The sequence below is a fragment of the Talpa occidentalis genome, unplaced genomic scaffold (genome assembly GCF_014898055.3).
Source record: "Talpa occidentalis isolate TD23 unplaced genomic scaffold, MPIMG_talOcc4v2.1 talOcc4.16, whole genome shotgun sequence".
In the NCBI taxonomy this organism is placed as follows: domain Eukaryota; kingdom Metazoa; phylum Chordata; class Mammalia; order Eulipotyphla; family Talpidae; genus Talpa; species Talpa occidentalis.
This window is the reverse complement of record NW_023601653.1, coordinates 63,496,953-63,514,929: the sequence shown is the minus strand read 5'-3', so window position 1 is coordinate 63,514,929 and position 17,977 is coordinate 63,496,953. Positions and strand designations below refer to the sequence as shown.

Genomic DNA, 17,977 nt, shown 5'->3' with positions numbered 1-17,977 from the left:
ATAGAAATGTAGTCTTTAGAGTGTAAAATTAATATCACTAATTCCTATGATAACATCTCATTTTATATTACACTTAAATATGCACCTCATATATAAAGCATCAGGCATACAGTGTGAAATAGAGATTCAACTATTATGATCACTTTTTACACTTGACATTATATGGTTTTCAGATCAAGAAAGCAGAAAAGTCATCACCTCTCCTTTTGTGAGCTGGATCTCTCTTGTTCTGTTTCTTTGACTTGGGCAATTTGAGTTCAACATATGTCACTTTCTCCTCACTCATTTCTGAAGGTCACTGGCAAAATACAAAGCTGAATTTCTTGCAGTGTTTCAGAAGGCGAAAGTAATATAATTAAAAATGGTAATTTATTTAGAGAGCTAAATGAGTGATGGGCATGATAGTCTAAAATAGTTAACCATTAATCTGAGACTATTACAAAAAAGATGTATTTATATATGGATAGACATTGGAATACAACATGTAAATGATACATACCATGTATGTAAATGTATATTTAGTACAAACATGGTTTTTCATTTATTTATATTTACCCAAAAATATGATCCTTTTCATATAAAAAATAATTCCACAAAAAAAAATCTCTCCCCTAGAAATATAATGAATAAATAGTGACTAAAGGGGTCTCCTTGGTAGCATGGTGGTTAAAAACAGTGCTATCAAGCTATTGCCAGCCACGGCAGCACAAGTTTATCCCTGGAGGGCCAGGGAGCTGACCCACATGGCTCAGCAGACCTCTTCTCTCTCCCCTGATGCTCCCCTCCCTCAGCAGTGTATTTCAGTTGATCTGCCTGTTCTGCTCCCCACTCTCTCTTGCAATCTGGTAAATCCTCTCATCCCTACCCCCCACATCTCTGGCTTACCCAAAGATCTTGTATGCATAAATGAATAAATCTTTTTTTAAAAATAGTGATTAAAGAATAGAAAAAAAATTCCAAGCTAATAAATTTTGGTCTTACAGAAAGAATTAGATATTATGTCTTCCTTAATAAATTTGCATCTTGGGTTCTAAAAAAAATCTCTTAATATTTTACCACTTATTTACATTTTAAAATTAGGAAACTTTATCTGAACAATCATCAAATAATGATGAAATATACAAACTTCCTTTCAATTTTCAATAAAAATTCTCTACACCAAAATACCAGATTGTAAAGTAAATTTGCAATAAATTCATATATTTTCCTAGCTAACTAGCTTGTGTTTAGTTTTATAATTGAATATCTCTATGTCCAAATAACAGGAAAACAAATTTGTAAATATGAAACAATTTATTTTGATAGAAAAATAATTCTCTTATTAAAATATTCACATTTTCCTATTACACTTAACCTTATGCAAGGGGGTTCAAATTTTTGGGTAATTCATTGCTAATCAGAAAACAGCACCCATAGAGGTAAAAAAAAAAAAAAGTTTTATATTATCTAAAAATGGATAAACGTTTCCCAAAATACCTAAGGATTAAAAATATCATGTTTGCATAGTAAGTATTTTGACCCACTATTATTCTGATCCATTCCACTATCCACCTATAAAGATCAGATTAGATATTAGTTAATATGGATGCCAAGGTCAAATCTTTCCAACAACAATCTAAAACCTTCCCAACATTCTGCACAGCATCCCTAGGGCACATTCTACTTGATCTCTCCCTGCCCAGCAGCCTGACAGCAGGCTGGGGTCACACACCCACACTGGCTGACCATACCTGTGTGTTTGCCTTGGGATCTCACAAGCTGGAGGATGAGTTTGGGCAGAAACACGGCGAGGATGTGCTGGCTCTGCTGGCCTTGCTCCTCTGCTCTGAGGTGAGGAGGCCCTTGATGTGTGACTGGCCTCAGAGACTGTCAGAAGAGAGAGAGTCAGTGACCAGATGACAGTCAACATTCCCTCACAGAAAGTTTCCACTGCTGACTGTATCTCATTTACCCCACACTGTGTCAGTAAGAGTATAGAGAACTGAAATGCTACATGTTATGGACAATAGTTCAATCCAAACCTCAGCTTTTTACAGTTCAATAAAGCTTGAAAAATAAATGGCCATCTCAGAAATTCATGAGATTCTTTTCTTTCTTCAAAATTTGTGTTTAACACAAAATTTTAAAAGATATAAAAATATTAGGGGCTGATCAATATTCTACCTGCTATGATCGATACTTATATTTATGATGATAAGTCCCAAACTATTTACACACACACACACACCACACACACGATAAATACATGTATATTACATATATACTTGGTAAACATAAATAAATGTCAAAATGTACAGAAATGTTAGCCCACATATTTAACAAATAGCCCAAGCGTATAGTAAATAAAAATGCACACAATATTGGGATGACTTATTATTTATTAGCAGATTCCACTTCACTATTCTATTCCCTTTTAAATGTTTGAAGACTTTTTTACTAAATAATAATAACAAAGAGAGAGATAGGGCTAAAATAATGGATTCTATTCATCCGGAGGAAAGATCTAATTCAAAATCATGTGTTTTACTATTTGTAACCAAAACTGCCAGAGCACTTTTTTAAAATTATTATAAGTTAAATTCAGTTAGAGCACTATGCTCATTTAGCCCTAGATTAGGTTCACACAGGAACAAAAGCAGTTTTTCTCTTTTCGTATCTACATCTTTGATCTGTGCACCTAAAGTCCCCAGTCCCTGATACTTTGAAATCCTTCTTAGAATCCTCTAGTAATAACAATTGAAATTCACCTTTATGTCACCTACACTAAAGTCTTTCCAGAAGCACTTTTCACTAGTTTGAGATTCCTTCCCCATCAGTCCCAAAGCAAAGAGGGGATGTCTCATCCCTTCTAAAGGATGGCAGACATTTGAGATTCTGAGGCGCTCTCTCCTGCAGGTCTGTCTTTACCTTATTCTGCTCTTTGCCAGGATCTAAGTGACTTTCAGGGAACAGGTTTCTGACATAACAAATATAATGAGGAAAGTATTCTTGAAAATTTTCTAAAACACTTTTTTTGCTAAACTCTTTCCTGTCTTTAAGGAGCCCACACACTTTTATATCCAAGTATCTATATATATTTTAGGATTTCTTATATATAAATATATATGTACCAAAAATATCTATGCATTTTAAGGGCTTTTTATACTGATTACTATAGCTCTTTTCTATCTCAGTTCCTTTTGTCCTTTAAGGTCCCACTTAAATATCATCTATGTTTCTTTTTTTTCCATCCAAAATGAAACCAAAAATATCACTGAGTAAAAGAATAAGTAGTAGAAACCAAGATGTAAACCCACGATAATGGTATCCTATACTTCCAAAATACAGAGAACGATATGAACCAACGTCTCCTCAATAAAAATAAATAATTTTTAAAAACTTAAGCAATAAAATGTGAGAGAGAGGAGGGAGGAAGGGAGTCTTAGGATATCAGATGAACAAAACAAAGGAAAATGGTAAAATATACAAGTATCTTAGAATGAAGTTTATAATAAAACAGCCAGAGTGCATAAAATTTGATATATTTTAAAATACCAAAGTTCCCAGAGAAAACAGGTTTTTAATGTTTATTTTTTATATATTTCTTATGCATTATCTTCAACAATTTGGCTTTTATATTTAAATTGATAAAAGTTAAGTCCATAATACATAATGCTACTAAAATGTAACAGAAACAGATTGGTTTTAACTAGGAAAAAGGAATTTGTGTGAATAGAAATGAAAGTGATAGTTCAGTTTTCTCTTATCCTATAATATGTCCATGTAATTTTTGATTAATAACTAGTTTATTGATAAATTAAATATCAAATTATTGTGAGCATTTATATTACTGTTTTGCCTCTAGTAATGCACATTTAGGCTTTGATTTGCTTTCTTTGTCACTGTCACTATTGGATTTTACTTGCTTTAGCTTCAACAGAAAAGGAATTACCTTTAGCTAAAAGCTATTAAAAAAGAGTTAGGATTGTTTCTTCTCATCTTTTCCATTTTTATTGTCTTCCCCATGAATATCTTGGGTAATTACAAAATAATAATCAATGAGTAAATTATGTTTTATTAGGCAACTCTCCCTTTTTATTCATCTTTTTTTTATATATTTGTTTTCCTAAGGTAGCAATGCTTTAAAATACTGTATTTTAATACCATTAAAAACACATATTTTAATTCCATTTTAGAGGAAGCCAAACACATGCACAAAAAAAGGCTTTGTAAAATTTTGAGCTGCCCAAAATATAAGATACTCAGTACATTATAATTTAAGATGTTTAATGAAATGTAAGATGGCCATAGTTTGAAAAAATCATGTAGAAGGAATGCCTACATTGATGGTTGTTTCCATTAAGATGTTTAAAATTTTTGTATATGGAGTGGAAAGTTCTCCTTCAAATTATATTGTGCTTATAAAATAAGATGGATGTTAGAAAATCATGTGTCAAGTGACTTTAACTAGATCTAATTATCAAAGATATAAAGGATCTCTCACATTGACAGCTCATTGAGAAGATCAATTATATTTGTAAACCTATAGTTGGACTGATCACGAAACAAAGAATCACAAAGTACCTCAGTCAAGAATGAAATTATGTCATTCAAAATTCTATAACTATTAAAAGGAAAATAAAATATTTATGAACATGAGTAATTTCATATCAATAAACTTGACAACTTAAAGACATGAGAAAAATCTTTAAAATCACCCAGAGGTAGAAAACATGAATCCCCTGAGTAAGTCCTGTCTATTAAAGAAATTAATATTACAGTTAAAAATTTCCCCACAAAAACAAAAAAACAAACAAAAAATTCCAAGGTCATATGACTCCATTGGAGAGTTCTATGAAACACTGAGTGAGATATTACTAATTCTACACAACTCTTCCAGAAAATTATGAAGAAAATGCTTCCCAACTCATTCTATGAGTTTGGCATGCTCAGTGTCTGATAAAATCAGAAGACAGTATCAAAAAAGAAAACTACACCCATAGTCATAAGGATGACTAATACTTTAAAAATGGAATATAGTAAGTGTAGACAAAGACCTGGAGAAATGGGAATCCTGTGCTCTCTTGGGGGATAGTACAAAGGTGCAATCACTTAAATTTCACATAAATACCCTGAAAGCCTGTCTGTGTCCTGAAGGAGACCCTTATCTCCTGGGGCACTGGGCTTAGGGGCTGAAAATCAAATACATAGCTTCATCCTGCTTCTGGCGCAATCACAAAACAAATTGAACTCAATGTCACAAGGTTTCTTCTGTGAAAGTGAGGGCGGTGATTGAGAGAGAATGTGGTCCCTTAAGATGGCATGAGAATATGTTAAAAGAGCCTTATGAAGTTGGAGACATGGAGCCAACAATTCTGATGAGTCCTTACTACCTGTGGAAGAGACTTCCTCACCCCCAGTAGCAGTGGCCTCTGCACCTTTAGTGCTAGCAGCTTCCTCATGCACCAGAGAGCAGCCTCTCCATCCCCACTAGAAAGAATTAACCCATATTGCATGACTATAATGTAATGGACTTCCCCGAAGCAGCAATTATGGAAGACAATCTGATTTTCTTTTAAAATATACCCCCAACAACACATCCTTGCTTCTAGACCTATAACTAGACACAGTCCCAACAGACCTTTGAAGTGTGACCTCTGACAAGGTGAACCACTCTAGTAGAACATTTGAGGTTTTAATGTACACAGAGAAGACTCTAGAGAAAAAATATAAATGATGCTAAGGGAGTGGGATAATTGTGGAAGGAATATAAATTGGTTTGGATTTACAAACCAGATATTACACACCTTGTGTTGCAGCTCACAGAGTTATGAGGGATTTAACAATATCTTTGGCTTGCTGGTTGGTTGGCTAAAACATTAAATTAAATGTGACTTATAGTAGAAATTAGAAATGCAAGACACATCTTGGTTAAATAAAAAGAAGGGATTCAATGGCTTAGGGAGTTTGGAATGGCTCAGTGGATTATAAGAAATAAGTGTGATGGGAGGTCCAGCCTCCTTGAAGTGCTCTATAACAGTTCTTTTTGGGTCCCTATAGGGGGCTTTGTTCATGAGCTCTATTTGCCAAAGATTTTCTCTATATCTAACCACTTAATAGTTTTAGTTCTACTGTGGTCATGTAAAGTTTACATTTGATTCAATTTTTATATTAGGTATGAAACATATTAAGGATCACATTTTTTCACAGATGTCTGATTACTTCAGTCCCATTTGTAGAAAAGGCTATTCTTCTACCATGGAAATGCTTTTCTGCCTTTCTCAAAAATCATTTGGTTCTTCTTGTGTGTATACCTATTTCTAGATTTTCAATTCTATTCCTATTATTACTGATTCTATCTCTCTACTGTTATCACACTGGTTATAAAGCTATAGCATAAATATTAGTATTGGATATAGAGTAACCTCTCACTTTATCCATTTCCTTAGCATTTTATTTATCAAATTGTTTTGCCATCTCATATAAATTTGATGGTATGCTGTGTATGCCAACAAAAATATGCTGGGCTTTAGCCTGAAATTCTTTTAAACATTCAGATCAATTTCAGAAGAACTGACCAACTTGCTTTGTTGAAGCTTCCATTTCATGAACATGGCATTTACATGTATTCAAACTGGTTTTGTTTTAACAGTGGTTCCCAGGAAAAGGGGAGGTTCCAGGTTCCCTACCCCACCTAAGGAAGGGTGGAGCTGAGTAGGGAGAGGGGAAGCTGGAAAGGAGACTGAGGAAGGAAGGATGAAGGATGGAGAGCCAGAAGGAGACCTCGCAGGGGCTCATGGAGCAGAGAGAGCGGATTTCTGCCTAAAGAAGTTGCACTTGCTTCTTGGTCTTGGGATGGTTGAAAGAGATGTGGGTGTCAGACCTATGGGGAGGTTAACAATGGCAGTGTTTATCTTGATTTTGATTTTGCTCTTTTTCTTCCAGACTTATTTGACCATTTCTGACCTTACCTATGGGTCCCCACCAAAAGGTGCTTTAGACTTGTGGCAAACTTTTAGGCCTCAGCAGTCCTGCTTGGGCAAATCATGTTTGTCTGGGCATTTATCCACAAGGTGATGGGTGACTGAGGTGCTTGATTTGGAAACTATACTTTGTCTTTTCTTTGTTGCACACTAATTGTACTAAAGTTCCTTTATATTAAAGATTTTACACACTAGAGTATGTTTTGTCTTGATGTAGCAGATGCCAGGATCTATTTACAGCAGGCAGGGAGCTCTGGGGTGCCCTCAACCTGTCCTGTAACAGTTTCTTTACAACTCTTGCAGATTTTAGCATATACCTACTGTATATATTGTGCTGTTAACTTGTAAGCCTATTCTAAACTTTGTAAGACTTTTAATTTTGTAAGCCTATTCTATGAATTAAATGGTAACATATTTTTAATTTATTTCCATGTGTTGATTGCATATGGAAATATAATTTCAATTTTCTATGTTGATACTCTATCCTATGAACTAGTTGAACTTGTTTACTTCGAGGGCTTTATATTTTTCTTTATTTCAGTCACTTGGCATTTTCTTTGTAGAAAATTTTTCTGCAAGCAGAAACACTATTACTGTAGATATAGTCTCTGAAAACAGAGTACTATTTTTTTCAAGCTGTAAATATTTTTATTTTTATAAATTGAATTTTTTTTCTTACATCATGTAGTCCCCATAGTTCTCCCATTACTATATGAACCTGTGAGCCATCACCATAAACCTTTGTGTTCTTCCACCCGTTTTGACCCTCTTCCTTCACCCTCCCTTGCTGTATGCCTCAGACCCCTCAGACCCACATCAGCTTTCCTGTTTTGACTTTTTCTTGACCTTTGTCAAACTGTAAACATTTTAAATCTTTTCTTCTCTTATGCTCTGGGTAAGATTTTCAGTAGTATTTTGAGGAAGACTGGAGAAAGATGGCATCTTGTCTTCTTCCTGATATTAAGGACGGAATTTTCATATTTGAATGTTCCATTTTTTTTGAAGATTTATTGTGCATTTAAGAACTGGGGTACAGACCAGAGGTGTGGGATTCACCAGAGACAGCATGGGGAACAGAACAGGTGGATTGACTGAAATACACTGCTGAGGGGAGCAGCGGGAGAGACAGGAGAGGTCTGGGGCACTATGTGGGTAGCTCCCTGCTGCAGACATTGTGGATGGCTTCAAAGTGCTATGTTTAACCTCTTGAACCACCAGGGAGGCCTGAATGTTCCATTTAATAGTTCTAAAGAATCTTCAATTCATTATGTAAGCTTAAAATCACTTTGCTGGTATTTTCTTTCTGCTTAAACTATTTCCTTTAAAATTTCTTGTATGTTAGGTCTCCAAAATAAATTCTTCAACTTGAGGAACTAATTTGAACTAATCTTTTGTTGATTATTTTCTTCAGTTTTTAATTAATGTATCCGTTAGGGTATTTCTCATCTCTGATACGATGTTTATTTTCTGGCATGTCTGTTGCCAAATGTGGGCTTTCTACCCAATGGCACAGAAGTCAGAAACCATGCCACCAGCTTATAAGAAAAGAACTAGTTTATTACAAGGTCACCAGACAGGAGAACAGAGGCTGTACTCTCAAATAATCTTTCCAAGGATAATGCTTTAGGAATTATTCATGGGGCTGTGGAATAAAATACTTACTAAAAAAATTCCAGTTGGCAATCTGATCAGTTGCTTTGTGTTAAATCATGGTTGAACTCGAATTTGAGTCCAAAACTACAACAAAACTGAATACATCTTGCTTCTAAATATCCATCTAGCCATGAGTTGGGCATCCTCAGTTCCATCTTCTGTGACTATTTTCTGCCCAGACAATGAGAGGTCACCTCAAGGGCAGTGAAACTTCTCTGGGCCTGTGCTCTAAAACACAAATGCCAATTCATGAAAATCTGTTTTTCTCCCATTTAAAATGGATTTGGGGAGATGGATTTCGGGGATATGGAGTCAGAGGAACATTCTTGATTTGTTTCTAGGAGGATAATCTGAAGTAGTCAGAGTGACCTTGGACCTAGAGGATCCATGACTTGGGATGAAAATAGAGCCCCCACTAAACACTGGACACTAATGCCGATGACCACAGAAGAGACACTAAGGAAATTCAACCCACACAACAAAGGGTGAGTGAAAAGAAGTGCCTAGAGATGTGGTCAGGATAGGAACTAGTGGTTCAAACCCCTGTCATCATGACAGAGTGGTCCTGTGGGGGGTAGAATTGCTTATTGTGGAAGCTTACACCTAACTGTCAGACAAATTTGGAAAAATGCTGTGGTTTACCTAGGGGGTAGGGTGCCCTGAGATGGTGATAATGATCAGAACAGTGCTGCCCCTCAGGACTCGAGCTGACCCTTTGAAGAGGTGCTGAAAGTCCAGTTGATTTGTCGTCAAATTTTGTAATCATATATTAATTGCAATTATTCTGAAGTCTTTTGTTACTTGCATAAGTTGCTTACTCTGCTTTGTAAGTAGAGAACTCCACAGGAGAAAGTCTAATACGCAATCTGGAACTATGTATTTTAACCTCATTGTTCATTTTTTTTAAAGATTTATTTATTTATGCATACAAGAGCTGGGGTACAGGCCAGAGGTGTGGGGGTGAGAGAATTCACCAGAGACAAAGTGGGGAACAGAACAGGCAGATTGACCGAAGTACACTGCTGAGGGGAGAAGCAGGCAAGTCAGGAGAGGTCTGCTGCGCCATGTGGGTTGCTCCCTGGCCAGCCTGGGAAACAACTCGTGCTGCAGAGGCTGTTTTTTGCTTCATAGTGAGGTGCTTAACCCCTTCCACCACCAGGGAGGCCCCTCATTGTTCACTTTTGTACAGTTTGCTTTCTCCTCAGGTGTAGTCCCCATAAAATTCCCACCACCAAATCACCCATGAGCCATCACCATCGTCTCTTGTGCTCTTCCCACCCCTGTTTTATTCCCTCTCCCTCTCCCTTCTGATTTATAGTTGCCTGCTAGTTTTGTCCTTTTTTCCCCCAATCCCTTATTTAGTTCCCCTATATTCCTCCTATAAGTGAAACCATCTGATATTTTTCTTTTATCCTTCTGGCTTATTTCACTGAGCATGATCCCTTCCAGCTCCATCCATGTTGCTGCAAAAGGCATGAGTTTATCTTTTTTGATTGCCAAATAGTATTCCATTGTGTATATTACCACATCTTCTTGATCCATTTATCTTTTGGGGGCATTTAGGTTGTTTCCACATCTTACCTATTGTAAAGAATGCTGCAATAAACATAGGTATGCAGGTTTGTTTTTTGTTTTTTTTTTTTCAAATTAATGTTTTTGTTTCCTTTGGGTAGATTCCTAGAAGTAGATTTGCTGGGTTATACGGTAGATCCATTTTCAGTAATTTGAGAAACTTTCACACAGCTTTCCATAGTGGTTGGACCAGTTTGCACTCCCACCAGCAGTGCAGAAGAGCTCCTTTTTCTCCACATCCTCCTCACCAACATTTGTTGTTGCCAGTAATTTAAACATGTACCATTCTCACTATTGTAAGGTGGTACCTCATTGTGGTTTTGATTTGCATTTCCCTGATTATAAGTGATGTTGAGCATCTTTTCATATACCTATTGGCCATTTGCATAGAAAAACAGATTTTTTATGGAACTGAGTAAAAATTATAGATGCTTAAGGAGAAAAAGGGATTTACAAAAATTGCTAACAGACTATCTAGATTTGTTGCATGGGATTGAATAAACTGTGAAAGACTAATGTAATAATGATTTTTTTGAGATACTAGCTTTTAATGTTTTGCTATTTGTTTACAGAAAATATTTTTTTAAACTATGACCTACAGCAATGGGAAATTGTATTTTGTGAGTAGAACTGGAATGTTCACTTCTCTCCCTGACATTCCAAAATATAAAATTTTTGTAAGTAAATTAGGTAAATATATATTATTTATAAGTCAACAGAATTTTATAGGATGAACTATTCTGTGTCTGGTTTCTATTGCTCATAATCAAATTTGTGATGATAATCTACAAAGACAAGAGCAGACACTTAAAATAAGAAAAAAATACATAAAGGTATGATCAATCTCAGAGATAATCAGAATTGTGCAAATGTAATAACATAGGAAACCTTTCTAATTTTATTGTTGAAAAAATTATTACCAAAGTGAAACTGGTTGGTAACACATGGTGAAGATAATGTTGGGAGGAGCAGGTATTTTGGAGTGTGGCATCTGAGATGAGCAGTGAACAGCTTCAAGGAGGGTAATTATTAAATAGGTCTTATAATTTAAATGTACTTAGATTTGACAAAGAAATAATCAGTTAGAGATTTACCTTATAGATATGATCCAAGCATATATACTGTATTAAGTACTATTCATTGCAGTATTTTTCTATAATTGCAACATTCCGAGAGAAACCTAAATATCATTTGAAATGAAACTGGTTTATTTGCAGCTACTTATAAAAGTGAGGCAGCTCTTTATGCTTTGATATGGATCAATCTGCAAGATGCATTTTAAGTTTAAAAATTAAGAAAGAAATAGTAACTATAAATTTGACCTATAGTCAAGTAACATTTGATTTAAGAGATAGCATGAGTATGGTTGTTCTTTCCTGGGTATCTCTGTTCTGACAGCTAGGAAACTGGGAATGTTTGCCTTTGAGAATGGAACTAGGCAAAAAGAGGGCAAGATGGACAAAGGGAATTTGTCCATCATTTCATGTCTCTTAATTCTGAATAATATGAAGGCATTACTTACCTATTCAAATAAATGGAATTAAATGATTATCAAAAATAAATAAAAATCTTTCACTCCATCAAAATGAATTCATTTTATGTTCTCTAATTTGGTTCTTGAAGTTTCAAAATTAAGCTTATTTTAGGGAGTTAAAATGTAAATATGTATACCATATATTGATATGTATAATATACATCAACACATACATTATATATTAACATATATGCTTAAAGCATATAATGATATATGTTATATATTACAGATATATGCATCTCTCCTCAGGAATACTTGAGATACCATAATCCTTCATAAATCATGCATGTTGACTAATTTGAATAAATAAGCTTTTTCCTAACAATTAAAAAAATTATTGACCTTGATTATAACAAGTCATTTATTATCAAGACAAGTAAATTTCTTTTCACAAATAAAAAAACACTCTGGTACAATCAGCAGTAGCAATATTTGTTAACTTGATGTATCCACATTTGGCATCAGGGGTACTTGGTTGAAAACTCCTACAGTAGAAAACATACTTATTATAGAAAGTCATGCCTTAAGCTAAGTCTTTTAACACATGTAAAATGTAAGGGCGCAATTATTTCAGTAGACATATATAACCCAACATAGATATAGAGCTGTAATTTATAATTATTTTAAAACAAATGGAAATATTGCAAATGATAATGAGAAAGAGAAGATTACAAAGGTCGGTGTGAATGTGATACATGTGGATTAGATGTCAGATGTCACATTTGAAAAATTATTCTGAGACCATTAAATTTAATATAGAAAATAAATTATGTGACACATGGTAACAAGATAAAAATATTTCCAGTTTCCCATGTGTCTATAGCACTAGACTTGCTTTGAACATAGAAGCTGCTCATATGTGTTTAAAAAGCAGAGGACACATTTATCCTGAGCTTAATATCTTTCACAGCAAACACAGCATCACAGTTATCCTACACACTGCTTCATGGCTTTCCTCTCAGCTCTTTAGACACTCTTCTCAGCAATGTTTTCTGTTATCCTTGCATCCCCATTTTTCAAAACTATTTTAATACTATCTTGAAAATCTGAGTATTTAAGAGTTCAGGCCGTAGATTTCCTGATGATCACTTGCTGCCTTGCACTAGTAACACTGTCTACACACTGAGATGACACAAATTCACACTCCACACAGATGTCTCATTGGAACTTCATAACCACCTACCAAAATGCCCTGGGTACATCCCATAGGAACTAAATGTTGAATAGATCCATCAAACATAGATACAAAAACAAAATCTAGAAATTCCTCATTAGAATTGATGGCAACAATGGCCTTATCATTTCTTAACCAAAAGCACTGAAATCAATGATTTCTCTGTCTCACACATCTTTGAAATATTTATATTCTTTAATTTTCACCAGGACTAATATGCCCCTGTTCAACAACCCATCATCTTCTCTAAGTTGATGACTCCAACTAGACTTCCTACAGTGCAATTTATATCCCCCAAATGTACTCACACAATCTAATCTTAACAATTATCTGGGTCTTTAAAACAAGAGGTCTGATTTTGTAAACCCTCTGCTCAAAACCCTCCAAATTTTTTTCTTTTTCTTTCTTTTTTTATTTATATATATTTTACATCAGTGTTCATCTTTATATTTATGACCTCTCATGTCCCACATCTCTGTAACACACAAGAGATAAAAATAGAACAAACTATTATTTTGCTGTCATTGGCATTTCCTTCATTACAGAATATGAAAAGAAAATGCCCTTTAGATGTGATTATTTGGGGATCTGAGATTTGCGTTTGGTTGCCTGAGAAATGGCATCAAATGGTGCTAAGCATGTCCCTTAAATCTCAAAAAAAAAAAAAAAAAAAACTTTCCTTTCTTTTCCTATAAATCATGTAATCTATAAATCAGTTTCTGAGAAAGAAATGGAGAGGGAAAACTATGAGATGAAGACTTACAGCTTCCGGGAAAGTTCCACTCCATCCTGCCACAACCAGGGATGTGTAGTTCCTTTCCTGTGTAATCCAACCCAATAGTTGTATCTGATTCTTTGTTGAATGAATCGCTGTGAGCAAATTAGATTTACTAGCATTATTTATAATATCAATCATGACTATTTATCTAAAGAAGACTCTCAGAAAATACCTATAATTTCAAACGCCAATGATAATGAAGCAGGGTTGATTTCTCAGCTGTACAGGGAAGGAATCAAAATGGAAAGGTCTCAGTGAGTCACTCATGGAAAAAGAAACCAGGAAAGATCATGGTAGATTTGAAAATCTTCACAAATACTAGAATATGTAGGTAAATATGACTGCACCAAAGTTAGAATTTCTCTTCATCAGCAAATTGCCCAGCAGGCAAATTTTAGTTTTAGCAAACTAAATTGCCCAGTAGGGCAAATAAGTAAAAAGAAGTAAAAAGAACAGATATTTCACATGAAATCAAACACATTGTCAAAAATTTAGAAAAGTGCCTCATTCACTAGAAATCAGGGGAACGCAAAGATAGGCTACAAAGATGTATTTTACAAATACTCAGCTGTCCAAGATTAAGATGACAACGAAACACCAAGTTTGCAGGATGGTTAAGATCAAAGAAATTTCTTTAAACTATTAGAAAAATCATATCAAACATTAATTTGGAACTACAATAAAAACAAACTTTTATGTTCCTTGTATTTTACTCTTAGGGTGACTTGCATTAAAGAGAAAAGAAGACATATGGAAGTTAATAAACGTCCTTGACAATTTTCCCTATCTATGAAGTTGGAATCATACAGCTTTGAACATTTTATTGCTGAAATAATTACATTGATAGAGCCTGAAACACCTTAACATTAAAATATTTTAATAATATATAGTTGGTATTCAAATTGCTTTATGTTTTATAGATTAAAAGGAAACAAAAATTTCACTAATAGGAATCAAACAAGAATAGATTTATAAATCACAATGAAAAATAGGACAGTAAACAATTTCCTGAGAGTAAAAGAAAACTCAAATCATTTAAGATTGATAAATAAAAGCTAAGTTTTAAATTGATTAAGGTATTTTAAGCCCTATCTGGGTTTATGTATTTGTTTGATTCCATATTCTATTACTTGGTTCATTCACTTATTAAGAGTGATTCATTATATTGTCATTGTAATAATAAATGATCATAAACAAGGACACATAGTATTTTTTAAAGATTTATTTATTTATGCATACAAGAACTGGGGTCTAGACCAGAACGGCCGGAGGTGAGAGGATTCACAGAGTGAGGAGCAGAACAGGCAGATCTAGTGAAATACACTGCTGAGGGGAGCAGCGGACAAGACAGGACAGGTCTGCTGTGCTATGTGGGTTGCTCCCTGGCCAGGTAGAGATCTAACTTATGCTGCAGTGGCTGGTGATAGCTTGCTAGTGCTGTGCCTTTAACCCCTGTGCCACCAGGGAGGCCCAACATAGTATTTTTTAACTCATCCTTCCTCATTTTCATCCTCAATCTTGATGAGACAAGAACCCTGGACTTCACATGACTCCTTACTCTCATTCCAAATTTCCTTTGAAAACTCACTGACAAGTCACTAATAAAAATAACACTGATAAGACTTAAATTATAAATGGAATCCAGGCCTCATTTGAATCATTTGATGGAAATGTATGAAATCTGTTAGATTGACTTTATACTTCTAAACCTTATAGTTGATAGAAATTAGAACTAATTTTTTCTCTTCCAGAAATGAGAGGGTTCCTCCATCATCAGGATTATGATGAAAACAATATTCATTTTTTGTAGAATCATTTGGGGTATATTCATTCTCTTTGTTTTTCAACACATTATTTCCATTGCAATGAAAGTATTCATTTTCACTTAGAAATGTGAACCTTCTCATTACAGTTTCCTTATTAGTGTGTGTGGTATGATAAGAAATGTCAAAAGAGACATGAAATTACATCTCAATCACACACTGTGCTCCAACCCAATGTTATCTGAAAACATAATACATAAATGAAAAAGAGATGGTGGAGGATGATGTGTGTCTTAGCAGTGGGTATGGTGCGGTAACAACATAGAAGTGGGAGATCGTATACACTAAATCATGTACAATATGAACCAATGATACCTCACTGAAACATATCAGAAAAAAAAGAAAAAAGAAATGTGGGCCCCTTCAAATGTTGATGGTAGAAGAATAAAGCTCAGCACAATGAGAAGTATTCTCTTTTTCGCTGCTAATCTAATTGAAAGGTTTTTCTTTTGTCCTGAATAACATCAAAGGCTAAGTACTGAGAAGTCTGATGCATATTAAAATCTGAAGATGGGGGCCTCCCTGGTGGCATAAGGAGTTGTCTCAGTACTATGAAGCTATCGGCAGCCACTACTGCATGAATTCGATTCGGGGCCAGGGAGTTAACCCATATGGTGCAGCATATGTCTCCTGTCTCGTCCGCTGCTCCCCTCAGCAGTATATTTCAGTATATCTGCCTGTTCTGCTCCCCACTCTATCTCTGGTGAATCCTCTCACACACACCCCCACTTGGTACTTCTGGCCCACATCCCAGCTCTTGTATGCATAAATAAATAAATCTTTTATAAACAAGTAAGTAAAATCTGAAGAGACATCACATATAATAAAAAGAATACAAACTATGCCATGAAACCCACAACAAAGCTTTTTCTTTGGTTTAAACAATGTTTGCTCTAAGTCTATATTACACCTGTGTCCACTAATCCATAAGTAAATCTCCACCAGTAAGTACAGTGCTTCAAGCCAATTAGCCCAATAATACCAGAGGGAAATATAAAGATTATATTAACACCCAACATAGGACATTGTCATAAAGCACTTACTCAGATTTAATAAAGCTAACATACCTGCTCATCCTCATCATCAATCTTAATGAGATGAGAACCCTGGGCTTCACAGGACTGCTTACTCTCATTCCAACTTTTCTCTTCCTTTGAAAAGTAGTAGCAGTTGCTTCCACAGCAGGACCAATTCCCACGACATGTATCAGGAGGAATTTGTTTATCTTGAGACACACCTCAAAATAATGCACATTTCATTAATATATATTTCATGGAATGGAAGTTGTTTATCTTGAAAATTAAAGTCAGTATGAATCTCAATGGCATGGCCATTTAGAGACCTCTGTTTTATGTATTTCATTGCTTACTGTTGATGAATTACCAGAGAATATGTGATTTTCCTGTGTCACAAAAATCTATATACTAGGAAAAGCTCCTCTCCAAATTCTGTAGATGAGAATCCTGTGGAGCCAGTGACTATCTCAACAGACTCAAGGCCATTGTTAAGATAGTACTAGAGGGACCTCCTCTGGTGGCTCAGTGGTTGAGTGCTGGGCTGCAAAGCTGCCTGCAGCCTCTGCAGCACCGGTTCGATCCCCAGCCGCCGGCAAGGGTCCCACATGGCATGACAGACCTCTCCTGCCGTGCCTGCTGCTCCCCTCAGCAGTGTATTTCATCAGTCTGCCTGCTCTGTTCCCCGCTCTGGCTCTGGCGAATTCTCTCACCCTCCCTGCGCTTCTGAACCAGTGCTTGTATAAATAAATAAATAAATAAATAAATAAATAAATAATAAAAAAAAAAAAAAAAAAAAAGATGGTACTGAGAATCTTGACTTCTCAAGTACAAATAGTCTAAAGTGATATGGAGCACGTCTCCTCAAGTTAGAAATCCATCAAAGTGAATATACAGATGATATATTAACAAGGAATCTATACATGGGAACATTAATTCTCAGGTACATACCACACCAACAATTCAACATGACAATGAATGTCCTTGCTTTGGGAAAGCCAAGCATGATTACTTACAAACAGTAACTGTATTTGATGAAAAAATATGAGCAAAAGGAAAGTTCCTGCCAAAGTGCAATTAAGTTTTAATTACATCTAGAAATGGAGCAGAAAAGGATGATTCCATGAAAAACAAATTTGTAAACTTTGAGCTTAAGTATATAGTACATACTTGTATACACTGGTGAATTTGATTGAGTACAAACTTCTGGTGAGGAAGCAGAATTTCTTTCTGGATTATTCAAATTTTCACATTTGCAAGACTTCTGAAATACTTTAATCCGTACTATAAAAATAAGATCATTGGTCCGTTAACATAGGTCATTTTGTTATGATCATTTACTCAAATTTTAGATAATAGAATAAATCACATTAACTAAATGGAAATACACTCAGAACACATGAAGTTAAAATAATTGAAGTGTCATAAATTAAAAAAAATTTTAAATTAAAGAATATGCTACACATTA

General features: G+C 35.0%; 1 long non-coding RNA gene across 1 annotated transcript; it reads right to left on the bottom strand.

Annotated features, from left to right (window-relative positions):
• Positions 1-12,134: 12,134 nt before the first annotated feature.
• On the bottom strand, positions 12,135-16,711 carry LOC129145990 (uncharacterized). The gene is made up of 3 exons (XR_008552267.1): positions 16,564-16,711; positions 13,659-13,765; positions 12,135-12,206 (listed from the first exon to the last, which is right to left on the bottom strand). It is a non-coding gene; the product is annotated as an uncharacterized LOC129145990 (long non-coding RNA).
• Positions 16,712-17,977: the final 1,266 nt, after the last annotated feature.